This window comes from Stenella coeruleoalba (genome assembly GCF_951394435.1).
Source record: "Stenella coeruleoalba genome assembly, chromosome: 4".
NCBI lineage: Eukaryota > Metazoa > Chordata > Mammalia > Artiodactyla > Delphinidae > Stenella > Stenella coeruleoalba.
In genome coordinates this window covers 36,576,731-36,598,117 of record NC_137149.1, presented here as the reverse complement: position 1 = coordinate 36,598,117, position 21,387 = coordinate 36,576,731, and the positions used below count along the sequence as shown (strand labels likewise).

Sequence of the window (21,387 nt, the reverse complement as noted above, 5' to 3'; positions counted from 1 at the left end):
AGTGGATTTGCAGCAATATCCTACTATATAGTCACTTTCTGTAGCCCCTGTTTCCGGCTGCTCCTCCACAGAGCTGTCATACTTCTTGGAAACAGTAATGTGGTCAATAGTTGATGGTGGTTATTGCTTGGAGAGATCATTACAGTTCTCTAGTCCTGAGCTGACAACAGCGTCATCACTTCTCAGGGGTGGTGGCTGGTGTCCTCAGGAGGAAGAGCCCTGGCAGAGGGAGGGGCTAGCAAACGGAGGCCTCAGTAACTGAAGTGACTGCGGGTGAGTCATGCACACTCGAGCAGAGTGGGAACAGCTGTGGAGGGGGAGGTGGAAGTCCCGTCTGTGGAGCCTTTCCATAAACCTAGATCTGCTTCTGCGGAAACAAGACAGCATCCGCCAGAACCATTCTGCACCCATGAAGACAGGGACACATACAAGGAGGAGCCTGGGCCAGGGGACGGGGAGAGGAGGAGGTTAGGAGTTGGGCCTGGGGTGCCTTCATCTTTGAGTTTTCATTGGCTGTCTTCTGTCCCTTCTCTTCTGCTTCCACAAATTCTTCCATTCTTTTCTCCTTAAGTCCCTTTATATCGTTCTTTCCACCCTGGCCAACTACTACAAAGTGCCATTGCAGACTCAACCCATTCTTGACCCACTTGATTCTAAACTGCTTTAGATGGTTCTGGTTTTCAGTCTCGATGGGTTGGCAAACTATGCCTCATGGACCAAATTTGGTGTGCCTACTGTTTTTGTAAATAAAGTTTTATTGGAACACAGCCATGCTCATTTCTTTAAGTATCGTGTATGGCTGCTATCACATGACCAAAGCAGAGCCGAGTAGCTATATGTCCCACAGAGCCTAAAACATTGACCCCACAGCACCTATCCTGACCCCTGTCATCCCTCACTCTGTCTCCATCTTCTCCAACTTCTTGGAGAACTAAAGCCTTTTCGATTTTTCCCAGGCTGATCCAACCACTTACCCCACAGCCCAGGCTAGAGAGAGCAGACCCAGGAGGGGAAAAGATCTTTTATTTTTCTAGCCATGTGACCAAAAGGGAGCCATGTGGGATTTGTCATACATTTGTTGTCCCTCATCTGGATACTCTCATTCCTTTCCTTTTTCTCCCCTTGCCCCTCACTTTTTTTTCTTTTTTTTGCGGTACGCGGGCCTCTCACTATTGTGGCCTCTCCCGTTGTGGAGCACAGGCTCTGGACGCACAGGCTCAGAGGCCATAGCTCACGGGCCCAGCCGCTCCGCAGCATGTGGGATCTTACCAGACCGGGGCACGAACCCGTGTCCCCTGCATTGGCAGGCGGACCCGCAACCACTGCGCCACCAGGGAAGCCCCACCCCTCACTTTTTAATCCTCAATTCCTTTTATGTACATTTATTCAAAAAGAAAACATTATCTGAGTTGCTATGATGTTTCAGGCACTGCTATGTTGGTCAAGATGGGCTAAGCTACGCTGAGGTAAAAAACAGCCCTCAGTTCTCAAGAGCTTAAAACAGCAAAGATCTATTTGTTGTTCTTGCTACAGTATGTGCAGCCTGGCCTGACAGAGGGCCCCGCTTTTCACAGGGATCCAGGCCTATAAGTTGATGATACGTCTTGAGCACCATCCATGCCAGGCCAGAGGGAAAAGGAGCTCAGCCCCAAAATGACAGACACCCATTTCTGCTCACAACTCAGAATTAGTTACAGGGCTCTGTCCACCACAAAGGGGTCAGGAAAGGTATTTCTACCATGTGCCTAGAAAGGAAGGAGAACCAGGTATTGCTGAGTAGAATGAATAATAATCAAACACTGGTGATGTAGAGATAAATAAGAACAAATCACAATCTGTGCTCTGGAGGAGAACCAAGTCTTATATGTGATTTACTGAGTTCTTACTGTATACACAACGTTGTTTTTTTTTTAATTTATTTATTTAGTTTAATTATTTTTGGCTGTGTTGGGTCTTCGTTGCTGCGCCCAGGCTTTCTCTAGTTGCGGCGAGTGGGGGCTACTCTTCGTTGCAGTGTGCGGGCTTCTCCTTGCGGTGGTTCCTCTCGTTGCGGAGCACGGGCTCTAGGCACGCGGGCTTCAGTAGTTGTGGCACGCGGGCTCAGTAGTTGTGACACACGGGCTTAGTTGCTCTGCGGCATGTGGGATCCTCCCGGACCAGGAATCGAACCCGTGTCCCCTGCCTTGGCAGGCGGATTCTCAACCACTGTGCCACCAGGGAAGCCCTACACAACGTTTTGTAGGTGTTATGACATTTGATCTTCACATGAGTCATGAGAAATTTCCCCACTTACAGGTGAGAAAACTGAGTCCCAGCAAGACTACATGACTTGATTAAAGTCACTCAGCTGGTGGGACTTATGGGTATAATTCTCGCGTCAAAGAAAGAGCCCTGTGTGTCATGCTACAAGTGCCCCCAGTTTCCCTGCTCAAACTCTGGCTTTGGATTCCCATCTGTGACTTCAGCCACTGGTCTTTGAAGTGGGGCAGGAGGGAAGATCCATTTAACCACTCGTTGATCACCCCATGATGGGTAGGAAAGAGATGAGAGAGGCTTATCTTGGCTTGAGTTGTCCAAATCAATCCCATCTGGCAAATATGATCATTTTGTCCAAAGTCTGACAAATTATTATAATGCCTCATAAGCAGTCTTCGGTCAATTCCATTTTCAGCGACTTCCCTGGTGGCACAGTGGTTAAGAATCTGCCTGCCAATGCAGGGAACATGGGTTTGATCCCTAGTCCAGGAAGACCCCACATGCTGCAAAACAACTAAGCCCGTATGCCACAACTACTGAGCCTGCGCTCTAGAGCCCGCGAACCACAACTACTGAGCCCACGTGGCACAACTACTGAAGCCCGCACGCCTAGAGCCCGTGCTCCACAATAAGAGAAGCCACCACAATGAGAAGCCCGCGCACCGCCACGAAGAGTAGCCCCTGCTCGCCGCAACTAGAGAAAGCCTGCGCGCAGCAACGAAGACCCAACGCAGCCAAAAATAAAAATAAATTTAAAAATTCCATTTTCAGAAACCACTTCCTCCCCTCTGTGAGATTGTTCATGACCTCCCCCCACTCCCCCCCACCCCCTGCCCTGCCACCCATTGCCTTCAGGAGAAAGCCCAAATGTCTTTGACTGATTTCCAAAGTCCTGTCCAGTGACCCCTCCTCCTTATTCAATGTTCTCTATCTTTCTTCCAGCTTCCATCCCTCAGTCCTTCTGTAGATGGAGAGGTTCAGGGCAGACAAGATGAATGTCTGGACTAAGACACTGACGGTAGGATGGATGGAGGGAGAGAGAGATTGGGAGACTAAGTATGAGAAATTCAGGTTTACATTTCTTGACTGAGGTAACCAACAGTCAAAATTCTAAAGACAGTGAGGGGAATAACAGTGGGCAAGAGAATAATCTCATGAACTTGCTTTCTCACGACTCATTCCTATGTTCCAAGGAGGCAAGGACCAACCTTTACTTCCCCTTGTCTCTCGTCTATTTGACTTTTTAGAGAACTGACTGCATGACACATAGTTCACCATGTCACTCAGTAAATAGTTGTTGAACGGAACTGGATGGCTAATGATGATATAGTAATCATAGTAGCCATAGTTTACATTGAACACCTACCATGGCTGGTCTCCATGCTAGATCCCTTGTCTACATTATCTTACCTAATTATCATAAACCCCTAGGAAGCATTTATAATATCCTCATTCTACACAGGAGAAAATTATTCAGAAACTTTAAAGAGCCGTCCAGAATTGCAAGGCTAAAAGAAACAGAATCAGGATGTGCACCACCCCCAACTGTCTACTTCCAAAACCCAGACCATTTCATCTACGCCGTTACTTCTCCAAGGACAATGTGTTTCATGTTGCCGACACAAGGGATTTTGGTCAAATATGTGAATTTTTAGAGGCTGACTGCCTGGTTTGGATGTAACAGCACAATTCCTAGAAGACTTAAATTATGCATCATTGAAGCACTTCCATTGGAAAGTTAAAATGTCAAACACACGCCCATAGCTCAGCACATACGTAATCTAGCAGCCATTTCCTTGAAAATAGCATCTTGTTACAAAGGCATAATGTCGCAGACTGAATCTCCAGCCTACGTATGCAAATGCGGTTTCTCTAAGTGCATTTGAGGAGAGGAGTGAAGAGTCTGGTCAGGGCCAATGGCTCGAGGGCTGAGACATCCCCCCTTCCATAGCTCCAGGCATGTGGCATCGATGAAAGGGACCTGATTCAGCACTGCAGCTCAGTAAAGATGAATATGGGGGTGCCCCCTGGATCTCTCTGCAATAAGCCATTTCCTTCCTTTCAGGATGGTGAGCGCCTCTGATCTATTCAAGTCATCTCACCATCCTGGACCTCAGTTTCCTCATCTATTAAATGGATATAGTAATCGTGCCTACTTCATTGGATTGTTGCAGAGGTTAGATAAATGAATACATGTAAAGTGCTCAGGGTAGTGAGCCAGCCCTCAGTGAATATTAATTATATATTGATAATCATCTTCATTCCAATGCAGCAAATTCACTAAGGGATGATCATTGACTTTGGTGTCCGGCAGCCTGCAGATCAAATGCCCGCCCTATCACTTATTAGCTGTGTGGCCTCGGGCAAGCCCTTTATGCTCCCTGAACCTCTGTTTCTTCAATGTGTTTTTATCCAGTACTTTCTAAGTGTTAGGTGGGCTGCTCAGCACTTTTCATATATTATCTGTCAGGCCCCAACAATCCTGGGAGCTAGATTACAGAGCCCGCCTTTACAGATAAGGAGACTGAAGTTCAGAGAGGTTAAGCAAATTGCCCAGTGCCACACAGCCAGTAGGTGGTGGAGCCAGGCTTAGTCTAGGTCTTTCTGCTTCCAAAGCCCGTGCTCTTAACCACTTCACTAAGCCATAACGGTTGGATTCCCTACCTCAGAGGGTTCTTGGGAGGTCTAAACAATATCTGAAATGTCAAACAGCAGTTACGGGGCAAGAATGAAGTGGGTGTTCAAACATGGTAGTAGAAGTATTGATACTTTATCATTATGATTGTGGACGACAACCAAACAGCTGCTTCTCTCCCCTTCCTCCTCCTCCCCCGCATCATTCTCATCATCCTCCTCATCATCAAGGCTTTCCCCAGGATGCCCTGACCCATTGTGCATATCCTGCTTCCATCTCGCCCCTCCTCGCACCTGCATGACAGCCTGGGCCTGTGTACTCCAGCCTTGCCCTGGTCCCTGCTGTTCTTTCTGCTCTACCCATCTCTGCACATTCAAACCTTAGCCAGTCTTTCATCAAAATCACAAATCCATCCTTTTCCATGGAGACTTTTTCTTGCCCTCTCCTCAAACTTAACCTGCTGTGCTTTTGCATCGTTAGTGGTGTGTATTATGCACTCGACTTGAGGGTGTATTGAACTTGTCAGTCATTCCCTGGTTAGACTTCAAACTCCGTGACAGCAGAGATGGAGCGTGGAGTTCACCGTCATGTGCCCAGCCCTGCGGTAGCCACTGGCGGGCATTCAGCAGCAGATAAATGGGCACTTAATACAGTCTTAAATCTGCTCCTTTGAACACGGTTACACATACCACAGTGTGCAAGACTGTACTGTGGTTAAGTCAGCTTTAGAAATTCTTCTTATATCCCCACGCCTGAAGAGTCATATGAATAGTGGTGTGCAAAGGCTCTGAGAAACCCACTTTCATTTTATAACCCAGTAAACTTATTTGCCCATTGGACCCCCCCTCCCTTCCACAAATACCCATTACTCCTCACACCTCTTCCCTGCATATGTTGTAAGAAATTAAGAAGAGAAAGCTTTTCTGATCCAATGCTAATGGAAACGATTTGTAACTCTGGTAGAGAGAAACAGAGCTTCTTCCCCCGCAGACTCCAACTTCCTGAATGTAGAGCTGCCATGTGGGGAGCAAGGTTAGCATCAACAGCCACCGGAAGTGGCCTCACCAGCAGTGGGATGACCTGAAGACCTACCTCCCCTCCAGTGACAGAGCTCAAACCAGGCCATGTGTCCATTGGCTCATGGGATTCAGGCAGAAGAGGGAGGGAGATGGAGATGGAGATGGATGGCTCTGATTCCTTGCTGGATATGTTGTTCATAACAACTAATGAATGTTATTTGTTCGTTTTTTCGGGGAAGGGAATACTCCATCCAGCATCTCCTACAGGCCAGGCTTCCCTTGTGTTAATTCACTCACTCTGCATAATGACCCTATGAGGTAGGCATCATTCCCTCCCAGAGAGAAATAAACAAACAAAACCAAACAATCTTGTTTCACAGTTTAAAATGCAGTCTGTTCATTTGAAAAATAAACAAACTTGCATTTTAAACTGTGAATCAAAACAAGCAAGTGGCAAGTCTTCCTGATTTTTAAAAAAAATTTTTTATTTTTATTTTTCCTTGATGTATAGTTGATTTACAATGCTGTGTTAGTTTCTGGTGTACAGCAAAGTGATTCAGTTACACACACACACACACACACACACACACACACACAAATATTCTTTTCCATTATGGTTTATTACAAGATATTGAATATAGTTCCCTGTAGTATACAGTAGGACCCTGTTGTTTATCTATTTTATGTATAATAGTTTGTATCTGCTAATCCCAAACTCCTAATTTATCCCTCCCCCACCCCCTTTCCCCTTTGGTAAACATAAGTTTGTTTTCTGTGTCTATGAGTCTGTTTCTGTTTTGTAAATAGTTCATTTGTATCATATTTTAGATTCCACGTATAAGTGATACCATATGGTATTTTTCTTTGTCTTTCTGATTCACTTCACCTAGTATGATAATCTCTGGGTCCATCCATGTTGCTGCAAATGACATTATTTCATTCTTTTTTATGGTTAATATTCCATTGTGTGTATACATATGTGTGTGTGTATATATATATATATATATATATATATATATATACACATATATATATACATATTTATATACATATATACGAGACATTCCTTGTCTTGGCTATTGTAAATAGTGCTGCTGTGAACACTGGGGGTGCATGTATCTTTTCAAATTAGGGTTTTATCTGGATATATGTCCAGGAGTGGGATTGCTGGATCACATGGCAACTCTATTTTTAGTTTTTTAAGGAACCTCCATACTGTTTTCATAGTGGCTGCACCAATTATCATTCCCACCAAGAGTGTAGGAGGGTACTCTTCTCCACACCCTCTCTAGCATTTGTTATTTGTAGACATTTTAATGATGGCCATTCTGACCGGTGTGAGGTGATATCTCATTGTAGTTTTGGTTTGCATTTCTCTGATAATTAGCAATGTTGAGCATCTCTTCATGTGCCTGTTGGCCATCTGTATGTCTTCTTTGGAAAAATGTCTGTTTAGGTCTCTGCCCATTTTTTGGTTGTGTTGTTTGTTTCTTTTGTTATTGAGTTGTATGAGCTGTTTGTATGTTTTGGAAATTAAATCCTAGTCGGTCACTTCATTTGTGAATATTTTCTCCCATTCCGTAGATTGTATTTTCTTTTTGGTCCCTGATGAACCACCACTTATTTGATATCTGCCATATTATTTCATGTTTGTGACAACCTTGGGAGTTGATTTTACTGTCCTCTTTTACCAGTGAGGAGACTGAAGATGGGAGAGTGTTGATAATTCATTCAACATCCTTGCAACAAATGGTTATTTGGCCCCTATCACGTGCTGTGTACAGTAATAGAGTATTGTTGCAGGTGGTCCTATTTAAAGATAATATTACCTGCTAGTCTTTGTTGAACATCCATTGTGCATTAGGCACTCTTCTGGTGTGCCGTACACTGAAATGTTTGTGACCCCCAAAATTCACATGTTGAAACCTAACCCCCAATAGGCTGGTATTTGGAGGTGGAGCCTTTAAGAGGTGATTAGGTCTTGAGGACTCCAGAGAGCTCCCTTGCCCTTTCCACTATGTGAGGACACAGCAAGAAGACAGTCTATGAACCAGACACCGAATCTGTTAGCAGCCTGAGCTTAGACTTCCAGTCTCCATAAGAGAGAGAAATAAAAGTTTGTTGTTTTTGTTGTTTAAGCCCTCTGGTCTGTGATGTTTTGTTACAGCATCCCCAGCTGACCAAGACATGGCATTTTATACAGGTCATCCTTTTTTAATCCTCACGCTGAGTAGGGAAGCAGATGGGATTAGTGTTCACATTTAACAGATGGAGAAACTGAAGCACAAGATTCAAAAAAACTTGTCCAAAGTGGTGCAGCTGCCTGTGGCTGACCAGGATCCGGCCTCAGGTGCTCAGGGTTCCTTGCCCAAGTAACGCTTAGATGTGACACCTCATGAAACAACTGTCCCTTCCCTATAGCCTGTGGCCTTGCTATCAGCCTAATAAAGAGCTCTCGGGACATAATTCATGATTTTCTGAATACCGGGACTGTGTGGACCATGAAAGGTACAAAAGATGTGGGTGAACCCCCAGCCCCCCATGGTCCCTCTGAGGAAGCACCCAGTGGTTGCTTAATCAAAGTCAGCTGGCAGCCCTGAAGTCAGAATGCCCTCAACACACTGTGATTTAATCCAAACATTCCAATTTTGTTACCTTAACAAAGGCCACTAGGCCATCTCTCCTGCATTTGTCATCATCCCTTAAAGCATGATATAATTGGAAGTTGCTGTGCTGGTCTGAGGGTAGGATGACATTTTATGCACATTCAATTTGGGCATAAATGTCATTTTTGCACTAGGTTGAGGCTGCTGGCTGTAAGGATAAAATGTTCATGAGAGATGAGCAGACTTACTGGAGATCTTGGTGAGTGAGAAGAAAGCAGCTTCTGATGACCCAGGCAAAGAGAAATCAATTACTGCAGGAAGGAAGTTGGCATTGTTCTCTTAAAAGCAAGTGTCCGCCCTCTGCATTTTCTTACTGCATCACTACAAAATAGATTCTCTCCATCTTCCTGCTCTAAACATCAGATAAAACCTGATCAGCATTCATTCATTAAAAATGCACATATATGAATATCCCCTTTATATATTAGTACAATATATAATAATATATAATAAATATTCTATTTATTTGAAGAGCCATTGTGAATTAGCACCTCTATCTTCAAGACACGTCATATCCACTATTCTTTACATTTGATTTAATTCTAGGGCTCATCCTTGGTCCCGTCTCTCCCCTCCCCCGCCTCTCCCATTCAATACAGTAAACAGCCCGTTGGCTCTGACGGCTTATTATCCCTCCACTCTCGTCACCAGACCACCCTCATGCCTGCCCTGGGTTTGGTGAAAGTGGACTAATGATCTTTTAGCTTTCATCTCTGCCCCTGAGTCTATTCTCCATACAGCCGCCAGGATAAACTTCAAAAAAACTGAAGTCACGTCATGTCATACTTGTTCAAAACCATCCAGAATAAAATTCAGGTTCTTTCCTGTTGGGATCTGAGTCTGATAAATAATACCTTTCCCTCTCTTTTACCCGCCCGGCTTAGAACCAGTTGAGAAATGAACCCAGAAGTGAGGCCGATAAACATGCAAATATCATGTTTATTACCGATACAGAGGTTGTCCAAGAACAGAGCTTGGCTCTGCCTAATGAGCGGACTTCAATACTCCCCTTAATTGAACTTTCTCCTGCCGCATAGAAGCCTGCCTCATTAAAATCACAAATGTTGCCTTCGCGGGGAAGCCTTCTCTGTCCCCTGTTTCAGACAGTCCCTCTCCCATCTATAGTCATGCCATTTGCTCATTTTTAACAAGATTGTCTTTTTCCTTATTGATTTGTGGGAGGATTTATATATGTTGGATATCTTCTTGCAATTTGTAGCTTGTATTCACATGTTATGGTGACTTTTGATAAAAATGATCTCCATTTTAATGGAATTAAATTACCAATCTTTTCTTTTTAAAGTTAGTATATTTTGTCTGCTTTGAAAAAGCTTTCTCAATCTCCAGGTCACAGTGAGATTTCCCTATATTTTCTTCTAACAGTTTGAAGTTTGGCTTTTCACATTTGATGCTTAAATCCAAAAGGTTTCTATGTATGGTGTGAGATGTTGATTTTTGTATATGGTGATATTTATGTGCAGTTTTCTTTTGTTTCTTTTAGAAAACCCACTATTTCAGCACCACTTATTATAGTCCCTCATGGATACAATGTCCCCCCTTTCTCCAGTGACCTGCAGTGTTATATATCATTTTATTATACCTCTGGGTTTGTTTCTGGGTTGTCTTTCTGTTCCTATGGTCTACTTGTCCAACCCTGCACTACTGTCACACTGTATGAATTGTTATAACCTGATAAGAATAAGAGAAAATTAAAAAGAGATTTTAAATCTCTCATGATCCCATCAGCTAAAGACTATCTCTGTCGGGGCTTCCCTGGTGGTGCGGTGGTTAAAAATCCGCCTGCCAATGCAGGAGACACGGGTTCGAGCCCTGATCCGGGAAGATCCCACATGCCGCGGAGCAACTAAGCCCGTGCACCACAACTACTGAGCCTGCGCTCTAGAGCCTGCGAGCCACAACTACTGAGCCCACGTGCCACAACTACTGAAGCCCACACGCCTAGAGCCTGTGCTCTGCAACAAGAGAAGCCACCACAATGAGAAGCCTGCGCACCACAACGAAGAGTAGCCCCCACTCGCCACAACCAGAGAAAAGCCCGCGTGCAGCAACGAAGACCCAACGCAGCCAAAAATAAAATAAAATAAATTTACAAAAAAAAAAAGGACTATCTCTGTCTCAGTTTCTTTGGCATTTCCTTTTAGTCTTTTGCTTACGCCTATTTTTGTACATCCAGGAGAGACTGTATATACAGATACGAATTTTCACTTTTCCGTAACATAATTTTAATTTTTCCTTAACATCTGTAATTCCTACAGGTTTGAATTTTCATTTTTTTCCTTATAAGGAAGAAATTTTCATTTTTTCCTATATTTAGATGCATATTGGCAAATGCTCCAAATTTGTGTTTTTATTATGAGAAAGATATGAACAAAAGCGTTAAAGTTTTAAGAGGAAGCAAGAAAGCATTTCCTCTTGGGAGAAATCGAGAAAGATATTGCGGCTCTAAACTACTTACTTAACATAGTTCTTTTCTTGTTGATAAATGAATGGTAACAATATATGGAAAGGGCTGGATCATCCATTCAAAACTGTGACATGAAGACATCTGGGAATGATGGATGTATTAAAAGTCTAACCATCATTTCTGAAGGTCTTTAGATGGAAGCAAGGTATTTGCTATATGGGATCATCACTAAACTATTTATTTCAGGAGCAAACAGTGACACAAAAATATGTGGAATCCTTTCCCTTCAGCAGTGTCAATCGTGACCCTTTCAGAGTCTAGAGAACAGAGTCTGGAGAACATAGCGTGTTAACTAAGTTCTAAGTCGAAAGAGAACCATCCTGCAATTTGTATGGCGATTGTGTGAACTGCAGTTTTAAATAGGGAACTGATGTGTTGATTGTTGTTGGGAGGTGTTTAAAGATCTTAGTCACTTCAATCACTTTTTACATCTTTCTCTAATTTGACTGCAGGACTTTCGACAACATTTCCTCTCCAAATGATTATCTATTCAGTCAGCTCCAATTAGTAGGCAGTGTGTAAACGCAGAGCACCTTTCACAGGGAACACACGTCGTTTGATTTCCGATACTGGCAGCTTCTCCTGTTCAGGTTTCCTGAAGTTGGACCTTCTTTGATCAGTCAAACAGCTTCCCACTTAGATTTAATTTTTTTTTTAAATTTAGAGCCACTTATAAAATCTTTATTACTTAGCTTCTCCTGGAGTCAGGTAGAGACTGTTCATGGCTTCTGCTATATTTATTCAACATTAGAGGTTGTTTTACGTAAGCCACTCTAAGCTTCATTACGCTCCTTTAAATCTTCAGAGTAGGCACAATTGTGGTGTCTCCAACAGTCTTCGAGATGAATGGGAACATAGCAGCTGGTCTTACCTGACTCAGGGATCTCTTCTCCACCGTTCAAGTCACCATTTATTGAGTGGTAACTCTAAGCCAGAAAATGTACCTGCACAGCTAGGTGCCTGGTATGCCCTGATCACTTTCTCAGGTGCATTCTGTTATGGAACTTTCCTGATTGTGAGAAAATGCCTCCTATCCCTTATCCAAAATCAGCCTGCAAAGAACATCCACCCATTGGTTCTAGTCTTGCCTTTTGTGGTTGAGCAGTGTTAAGTCTTGCCTGTTACAGTGTGAGTGCCTTAGTGTTAAAGATCAGTGGTTCTTGGTGCTGTCTAGAGGTAAATAGATAGCTAACAAAGACCTACTGTATAGCACAGGGAACTACACTCAATATTTTGTAATAACCTATAAGGGAAAAGAATCTGAAAAAGAATATATATATAAAAATATATATAACTGAATCATTGGGCTGTACACCTGAAACTAACATGATATTGTAAATCAACTATACTTTAATTAGTTAATTAATTTTAAAAAGACCAATGGTTCTGAAACTTTAGTGTGCATCAGAATCACTTGGAGAGCTTGCTAAAGCACGATCTTCTGGCCCTACCTTAGAGTTTCTGATTCTGTAAGTCTGGAATGGGACCAGAGAATTTGCATCTCTAAGTCTCCAGGGGATCTCATGCTGCTGGTCTGAGGACCACACTTTGAGAACTTCTGCTAAAGACAAATAACATCCATTTAAGTAGGTGCTAGGCATTTGTTGTCTGCCAAGTATACAGCAATGGACAAAATGGGCACAGCGTTTATCCTCATGGAACTTATGGTCCAAGGAAACTTACTGGAGATACAAACAGCAAAGTAAGGTGTTTGTCATGACAGGGAAATGTTGAGAAACTCCGAGAGTATACAGTAGGGGACCTCATCTGGTCAGTGGGTCAGAGTCAGGGAGGCCTCCTTGCAGAAGTGATTTTTGAGCTGTGACCTGAAATATAGATTGGAGTTTGTCAGACTGGAGAAGGAGGATGGAGCAGTGAGAAAGACAAGTTCTATGCGTGGGCACAGGTTGGACGAGGATGGATGGCACATAAATACAAGATGCATAGATACAGCCGATGTGATGGCTGTGCAGAAAGTAAGGGGAAGGCTGGAGGAGGTGGAGGTGCTTTCTGAACTAGCTTAAGATGTCTATTTTTTATCCCAAGGTAAATGGGAAGCACTTAAAATCCTATGGGGTTTTAAACCAGGTGAAGTGGGTGTACCTCGTTATCAACCTATCAGGGCTCTATAAACAGCTTAAATCTATACTGCTGTTATTCAAGACCCAGCCCTAGGAGTTGCGCAGAGACACTTCTGCTGCACTGCTAGTTAATACAAGCCACTGGGCCAGCCCAGACTCAAAGGGAGTGTAAGTAGATTATACCTTTTGATGGGAGCAGTGGCGAAGAATTTGGTGTCCACTTTTAATCCACCACGCTGATTTGTATGTTTAAAAGCTCACGCTGATTTCTGTGGGGAAGATAGATTGGGGTGCAAGAGCAAAACAGCCTATTTAGGAGGCTTTTGTGGCCCAGGAAAAAGATAATAGTGTCTTGAATTAGGCTTGTAAATGGAAAGTAGATGAATTTGAGATACATTTTAAATGTAGAGCCAGATAAAGGATTGGGCCTCATGGGTAAGAACTACAAAGGCCAGCCTACAATATGTGAAGAATTCTTAACAAAGAATCCCAAAGAGAAGATGGGATTAACCCCAGAACCCTCACTCATTATGGCTTCAGGAACCATCAGAGCAAAAGAGCTCCTTGGGAACTGTCCAGGGTCCTGAAGCATTTCTCAGCTGTTCATCCATCCAAGGGCCTCTGGCTTTGTGCCAGGCACTGTGATAAGGTTTGGGAATGTTAAGACCAACAGGACAGGGTTCCAGCTCTCACAAATGAGCACACAGTCCTTTTGTAAGGATTAGCAAGTATGTAAGAAATCTCAGAGACAGGGTGATGAGTGTTGAGTATAGGTCAGCCTGCTGAGGTCAGATAAGGCTTTCTGGTGAAGATGATCTCTGAGCTGAATACTGAATAGTGAGTGAGAGGTTGCAGGTTAGTGTGAGGCAGAGAGAAGGCATTTCATGTATAAGCAGGTTACAGTAACATAAAATACAGAAACATAAAATGCAAAACGTCAAACAACTAGAGCTGAGGCTGAAAAGGCAGAGAGCAGATCACCAAGAACCTCATATGCTAGGCTTAGAAATTTAGATTTCATCTGGAGACAGTGAGGGGGCACAGAGGATTTTAACTAGGAAGTGAGGGTATGAAATGATTTATACCTTGGCTGCATCTCCATGGGAGTGTGGCACTGACTGGAGGCAGAAAGAACAGAGGCGGGAGCTGAGTGAGGTCCCTGTTGCAGTAATCAACTAAAAGAGTGGCAGTGAGAACCATCTCTGCTCTCTCCTTTTTATCAAGTTGACACCCCAAATAGGAATTTCTACTAAAAAATCCAATCCATCTTCTAAGAAAATTATTGGAGAATAAGCTGCTGTCATTTCTTCGTGCTTCTCATAACTTATTGGATTTCTGAGTAATTGGATATATATTATCACTTAAACCTTCTTTCTCTATTGAAAATAATTGGCATATTGAAGGTGAGTGTCCCTATGAGGGTGCCTGGCCCTCTCTGTTCCTTAGAGATGGCCTGCCTGGAAGCAGTTCACGTCCTTCTCTTTGTTACTGCCCCGCCCACCAGGATGGTGGGATAAGGATCTGCTCTATAGATCCAACTCTTTGAATGTTGAAGTTCCAGAGTCTGCTGTTGGAAGGAAGCAATCAGTGGTATCTCTACTTCCACCAGTAGAATAAGCTGTATTCTTCACCCAACTTTACGGCAATAAAATGCATCCAGTATTTCTAAGGGGCATGCATTCCTGAGATGTTAAGGAAGTAACATTGGCAGGGCTTGGTGACCTGATTCCTATAGGAGATAGGAGATAAGGGAAGAGGAGGAATCTTAGTAATACCTGCGATTCAGGCTTGGAAGGATAGTATTGTTTACTGAGATGGATAATACAGACGAAGGAAGACATGTTTGGGTGGGAGGCAAAATAACTTACCTCACCTGTGAAATAGGCATGTAGCAGATGCTGTCGGTGCTCTGGCCATGCCGTTGCCTGCTTGGATCACTTTACCACTTGTTGGATCCCAGCGTGCTTCCCTCCAGCTTGCCAGCACCCACGTGTCTTTGTTGTTGGGCTGCTCTCAGCCTTCCAGAGCCTTCTCTCCCTGATGCACGTATTGCTGGAACTGCCCAGGAATTTATATCCTCCTGGAGATACCTGGGTGCAGATGTGTAAACCGTCCAGCTCCCTTGAACCTCAATCAGGGACATCTCAGGAGTGGTTCTCATTGTCTCCAGAGCTCCCCCTTAGAACCCTCCTGGGTATAGATGTCACATTTTTCCTTGGCCTCTTTTCATGCTGGGTCCCACTTCTCTACTCCCTGACTGGTTTTCCTAGAAACCCTTACTAGTAAACTGCTTTCAGACAAATCCTCATCTCAGGACCTGTTATTGGAGAACCAAGACAAAGACTGGGAGCAGTAATTAATAATACCTGTATCATAGAGCTGTGAGGATTAAATAACGCTTATAAGGACTTTACTGCAATGATTGGCTCATAGTCAACGTTCAAGAACTGTTAGCTGCTTTTTTTTTTAAGCTGAGATTTTTAGAAATGTTTATTTCAGGTGTCCGTGGTCATCTAAGTGGACATCAAATAGACAGTTTAGATCAGTGGTTTTCAAAATGTTTTGTCTCAGGTGCCCTTTTACACTCTTGAAAATTACTGAGGACCTCAAAGAGATTTTGTTTATATGGGTTGTATCTATTAATATTTACAATTTTAAGAATGAAAACTAAGGAATTAAAAAGGATTTATTTATAAATATATTTTTAAGTGACAATCATAAATCCCCTACGTGTTAACATAAATAACATTTTTATTAAAATTCCTATTTTTCCAAACAAAAATATAGTGAGAAATTGCCATTGTTTTACATTTTCTCAAATCTCTTTAATATCTGGTTTTATTGAAAGCAGTATCCTTATATCTGCTTCCACATTCAATCTGTTGCAATGTGATGCTTTCATTGAAGTATATAAAGAAAACCCAGCATCACACACATATATTGTTGGTGGAGGGTGGAGTATTTTGATGGCCTTTTTTCAGATAATTTCAGATATTCTTCTTTCATATTATTTCAAAACCCAATGAGTGGCATCTCCTTAAAGATCAGTTGTGGTATGATATCTGAAACCATGTCAATGAACTTTTCATATTCTATTACCTTAAAATCCTTTAGTCTGTCTTGAAATTTAAGTGGACCCTTTACTCATGCATTATTTTGTAACATAATACATCAGTACTTTGGAAAATAGTCAGTGATTTATTCAGAGCTTCTCAGTGTTGGCATACTCCATTATACACCATTTAAAAGTCACACTTGTTAATATGACTACCAAACTCATCAGAACCATCTTTAAGTGTCAGAAAGCTGTCAAACTCCTATGACAGACACAAGTTTCCTAAAAGTCTACTTTTTAGTTGAAAACTTAAATTTTAGTAGCAGCAACAAATACAATTAGATGTTTTGTTGTTGTTGTTGTTTGTGGTACGCGGGCCTCTCACCGTTGTGGCCTCTCCCGTTGCGGAGCACAGGCTCCGGACGCGCAGGCTCAGCGGCCATGGCTCACAGGCTCAGCCCTCCGCGGCATGTGGGATCCTCCCGGACCGGGGCACGAACCCACGTTCCCTGCATCGGCAGGTGGACTCTCAACCACTGCGCCACCAGGGAAAACCCAATTAGATGATTTTTTCTTGAAATGACAGGCTGACTTCATTCATCTTCACGTTTGTCAGTCAGTCAATCTCTGAATTAAAAATGGCATCCCATGAAAAAAGTGTCTGGTTCAGTTTATGACTTAACTGCAAAAGGGTTTGTTGTTTTTTTTTTTTTTCTGGAGAGAAGTGCTTTATACAAATTTCCCATTTCGTCACTCAGACTATTAAAAAGAAAGGATATAAGTTTATACAGTTTTTTTCCTGCTTCATCAATGCCATTCTTAAGTGAATTGGCTTTTATTTGTGAGTGTGTGGCAGCGAGAAACACAATGACTATTGGTACAGTTTGGTGCCATTCCTTTAATTTGTGCAAAGGGGCCATCCACTTCACCCATCATTGCATTTGTGCTGTCAGTGAAAACACATTCCAAGATTCATAAGATAGTCAGCACTTTGAATACTTCAGCACCCCTGTTGCAAAATCTTCTTTGATGATTAGCAGATGCTGATACCAGAAGAATACCAGCAAAACTGCAAGTCCTGCCATGTCTGTCGATTTGTAAGACAAAAGTACAGTTCCACATTTGATTGGTTGACTCAGTCTTTATGTTTGCAACTAACTCTTTAACTCAAAAGGTTACTGTGTTTTTGGAAACTGTCAATGCCATGGTTTCTTTTGCGGACTTATTCATCAGACATTCAGTAATGTCAAGGGTATAAGGCGTTATTAGCCTCTGAGCTATCATCTGTGCTTCCCCAGCCAATGAAATGCGATAACTTATCCTGTAACATGGTTGAGTGGCTTTTTCATTTAAACTGTGCAAAACTGTAATAAACAACCTTTTTGGCTTTTAAGGAACTTGTTTTGTCTATGTTTAATATATTTAGTTCCTTTTTCTCTAAATTTGGAATGAACTGGCGCCACAGTAGTATTCTAAAATGGTCTGTTCCATAGAACACAGTAAGATAAATGATTAACATCTGTGAAGTTGAGGGAACTAAAGTCATTTTGTTTGTTTTTCATTGTAGTTTTGTTTGTGTTTTTACCTAATTTCTTTGGAGTAGATTGCTTTCTTCCATGAGTCAGAATGGTCTGATATGTCTGTTTCATCTTTCTCAGCAATTTTAGTTACAGATGATTCAGCTATGGGTTGAGGAGGTGAATCGTCTAAATTATTTTAAGCTAATGACCTATTCTTAAGCAGAAGAAAAATATTTTATAAATGTTCATTTATTTTCAAGTAAAATATTACTGAGTTATAAAATAACAAAGGTTTTAGATAAGATTTAAATTTTCATATTTTTATTTTCTAGAAATTATTTTCTAAATGTTATTACAAAATGGGACAACATAGGATAGTTTTTATGTTTCTAAGTAAGTATAAGGAGAACTTCAGGATTTCAAATGAACAATTTATTAGATGATAATGAGGTTACAGATATTAAGCAGATATAACAAAAGATGGCTAATAAGAACACAGTGGAAATTCTGAGACCAAACTGAGATAATCTTTGAAAAATGAACATATGTATACCTCAAACTTCTTACCTTAGAAAGGTCTAGAAAACACAAGAATATACAAGCACGCATTCCATTTAAATTTGACATCATAACATGTCATGTGGCTTTGGAAAACTCCACTACACACTCATGAGAATATGAAAGTTTGGGCAAATAAAGATTTAATAGTATAAAAACAATTTTGATGATGTAGACACCCTGAAAGGATCTTGGAGATCCCCAAAGGAGCAATTTTGAGAACTGTTAGCGCAGAGCTTAAGATGCTTATTTGGGCCAGTGATATGGTGTTTAAGAAGCATTTATACACATGTCCATATGTAAAACATGGAGTGCAGTTCTGACATAGAACACTGAAGAAATATTAGCTGCTATTTATCACAGGGGCTAGATGAATCTACAGAAAATTTCCCCACGGGATTACCTTAGAAGAGGATGAGAACAGTTCTAGAATGGAACCTTCAGGAATACCAATATTTAAGGAATGGATGTATTACCAAGAAATTCCAGGAATAGCGGAGGTGGCGGAAATTGGGAGAGAGTGGTTGTCACAATGATGGGTAGACCTATGCCAGCAGACCTATTTAGAGTCCGTGGAAAAGGATATAGAAACTTCTGGAGACAGATGCAAAAAGGCAGGAGATAATCAAGCAGGCCTGCTGATGTAGGTACAGTTTCCCAGGTCCTCCAGGCTTCCCTGTCGGGTTGTACAGCAGTAGGAAATGTTCCCTGCCAGACTGAGGACTAGCCAGGCCTGAGAAACTCCACTGTCGCTCTCATAAGGAAGTGATGGCCTTCTTTCAATATTCCTTATCACACTTTCTATGACTTGTTTTATTTGTGCCTCCCTGAGCTCCAAGATGTGAACAGCTCATGAATGACTTCTTCCATGCTCTAGCTGCCTTGCCTCGTATACAGTAGACACTCAATAAATACTGACTGAGCAAATGAAGGATGGATGTGGCCTTAGAAAGAGTTGTTCTCAAAGGAGTGGTTGTGGGTAGAAAAGAGAAACCAGATACCAAAGGGCTCAAGATCGATGGTCACGGGGGTTGAGGCACCCAGCAGGAACCACCTCACACCAGAGGGCCCACATCACCAAGGGTATGGGAACCTGGCAGGACTGAACTCACACCAGAGGGCCCACATCATGAAAAGTTGAGGAACCCAGCAGTAAAAAAAAAAAAAAAAAAAAAAAAAAGATGGTCACGGAGGAAGGAGAAGAAACAAGTGTAAACACATCTTTAAAGAAACATGAACGTGAAGAATCAAAGAGAGAAGAATCAAAAGGAATCAGTAGCCCTGTGACGATCTAGGGGACAAAAGAGAATCTTTTTTTCGAGGGGCAGGATTAGCAGAATCATGTGCTGAGATGAAAGATCCGAGAGAGAAAGAGAGAGAGAGAGGGAGAGAGAGAGAGAGAAGGAGAGAGAGAGAGAGAGAGGGAGGGAGAACAAAGATACAAGGGAGAAGGAGCCCCATAATAAGGGTGGTAAGTGCATTCATTCATTCATCAAATAGTAACTGAATGCCTGTTCTGTGCCAGGTCTTGTGCTGGTTGCTTGAGATGGGGTGGAGGAGGATGGAGGTGCGTCCTTGTCATGCACAGATTTGGAGATGAGGTGGACTTTCTCAATCTTTTACTAGCGGGCAGCTTTGGGCAAGAAGCTCAATCTGAAAAAAACTGCAGATTTGTCATCTATAGAATGGGTTCTTGGCTGCCTCCTGCACGAGCTTGTCACGCAGGGTGCTGTGTACGATGCCTAGCACGCGGCGGGTGCTGGGTAGCCAGCCTGGTGGACAAGAAGACGTTCCCTGGGACCTGAATACTTGATTTTGAATCCCAGCTCCACCATTTCCTGGTTGTGAGACCTGGGGTAAGTTACCTAATCTCCCTGTGCCTTGGTTTCCTCTCCTTGGAAAGGGGATGACAGTGTGTGTCCCTCTTAGTGTTATGGGGAAGGTGGAATGAGGTGGGTTGTGGCGAGAGCTTAGAACAGCGCTGGGCATGTGGACGCTGCTCTGTAAGTAGCTGCTGCTATTCTTCTCATGCCTTCCCCTCTCCTCTGAAAGGTTTCACTGCAACGCTGTAAATGGTGTGTTTTTTTTGGACCATTTGAAGGGTAGTAAGAGTTTTAAAGAGTTTTAAAGTTTTACAGAAAGAACACTTCCTCTTTAGATTATTCATCCTAGATTGCATGTCAGACTCAATCCAGCAACTTTATCCAAGAGCTTGTCCGTATGAAGAGAATTGAAGATAAATAGAAGGTTATACCTTAGCCAAATATACAGAAATTTGCCTACACTTGAAAGGTTGGCATCGCAACTTACTAAATCCAAGTTATAACATAACTTGTTATTTTGACTAAATAAAGTCTTTGTCACTGAGGAAGAGAATCTGTTGAGAACAGTTGGCTCCTGTCTCATTTGGCTAAAAATAGCATCTTCAATTTGAACCTTTGAACCCAACAGCACTTCAGATTCTTAACAAGGCTAATAACATCAAGTCCTGGTGTAACTTCCTCCTCCTAAGAGTGAGTCTGCAGAAGTGAAGATGGAGGTACCAGATGCAGCAGGAGGGGAGATGAGCTATCAGCTGGCAGACGTGGGCTGGAGTCTGGTCCTTGTCACTTACCAGCTCTTCAACAAACAAGGGGAACTGAGCATCTAACACTGAGAGACCTGCAGAAGGGGACAGGAGCGGAATAAGACTCCAGGAAAACAGGGGTGGGTGGGGTAACTATGGGATCCATTTGTGGGAGCATCTGGACACTTACTGACCATCGACTGTGGTGTGTTGGTGGTCAGAGCCGCCTCTCAAGCTAGGTTGTATTGGGAAAGTTCTGTTTTTTTTGGCCCGCAGAAATAAAATTTTATTTTTCTGTAGCCAAGCCCAGAGCACTCCTCATGATGAAGACAAAATGCGTAATCTTAGTTACTTCCTCTTGGGTATCGTAGGGTGTGGAGCAATTCAGGACATTATCACATGGCTGGTTAGGTCACTGATTTCTTTGGGGCAGAGAATATGCCTTAGGTTTGTATCTCCAGCACCTAAGAGCTTATATAGGAAAAAAGATTTTCTTTCTTTCTTTATTTTATTTTATTTTTTTGTGGTACGTGGGCCTCTCACTGT

At 42.5% G+C, this 21,387-nt stretch overlaps 1 protein-coding gene across 2 annotated transcripts in view; it reads left to right on the top strand.

The window, feature by feature from the left end:
• STK32B (serine/threonine kinase 32B) overlaps positions 1-21,387 on the top strand; it is a 343,330-nt gene that overhangs the window by 142,339 nt on the left and 179,604 nt on the right. The window lies entirely within an intron of this gene.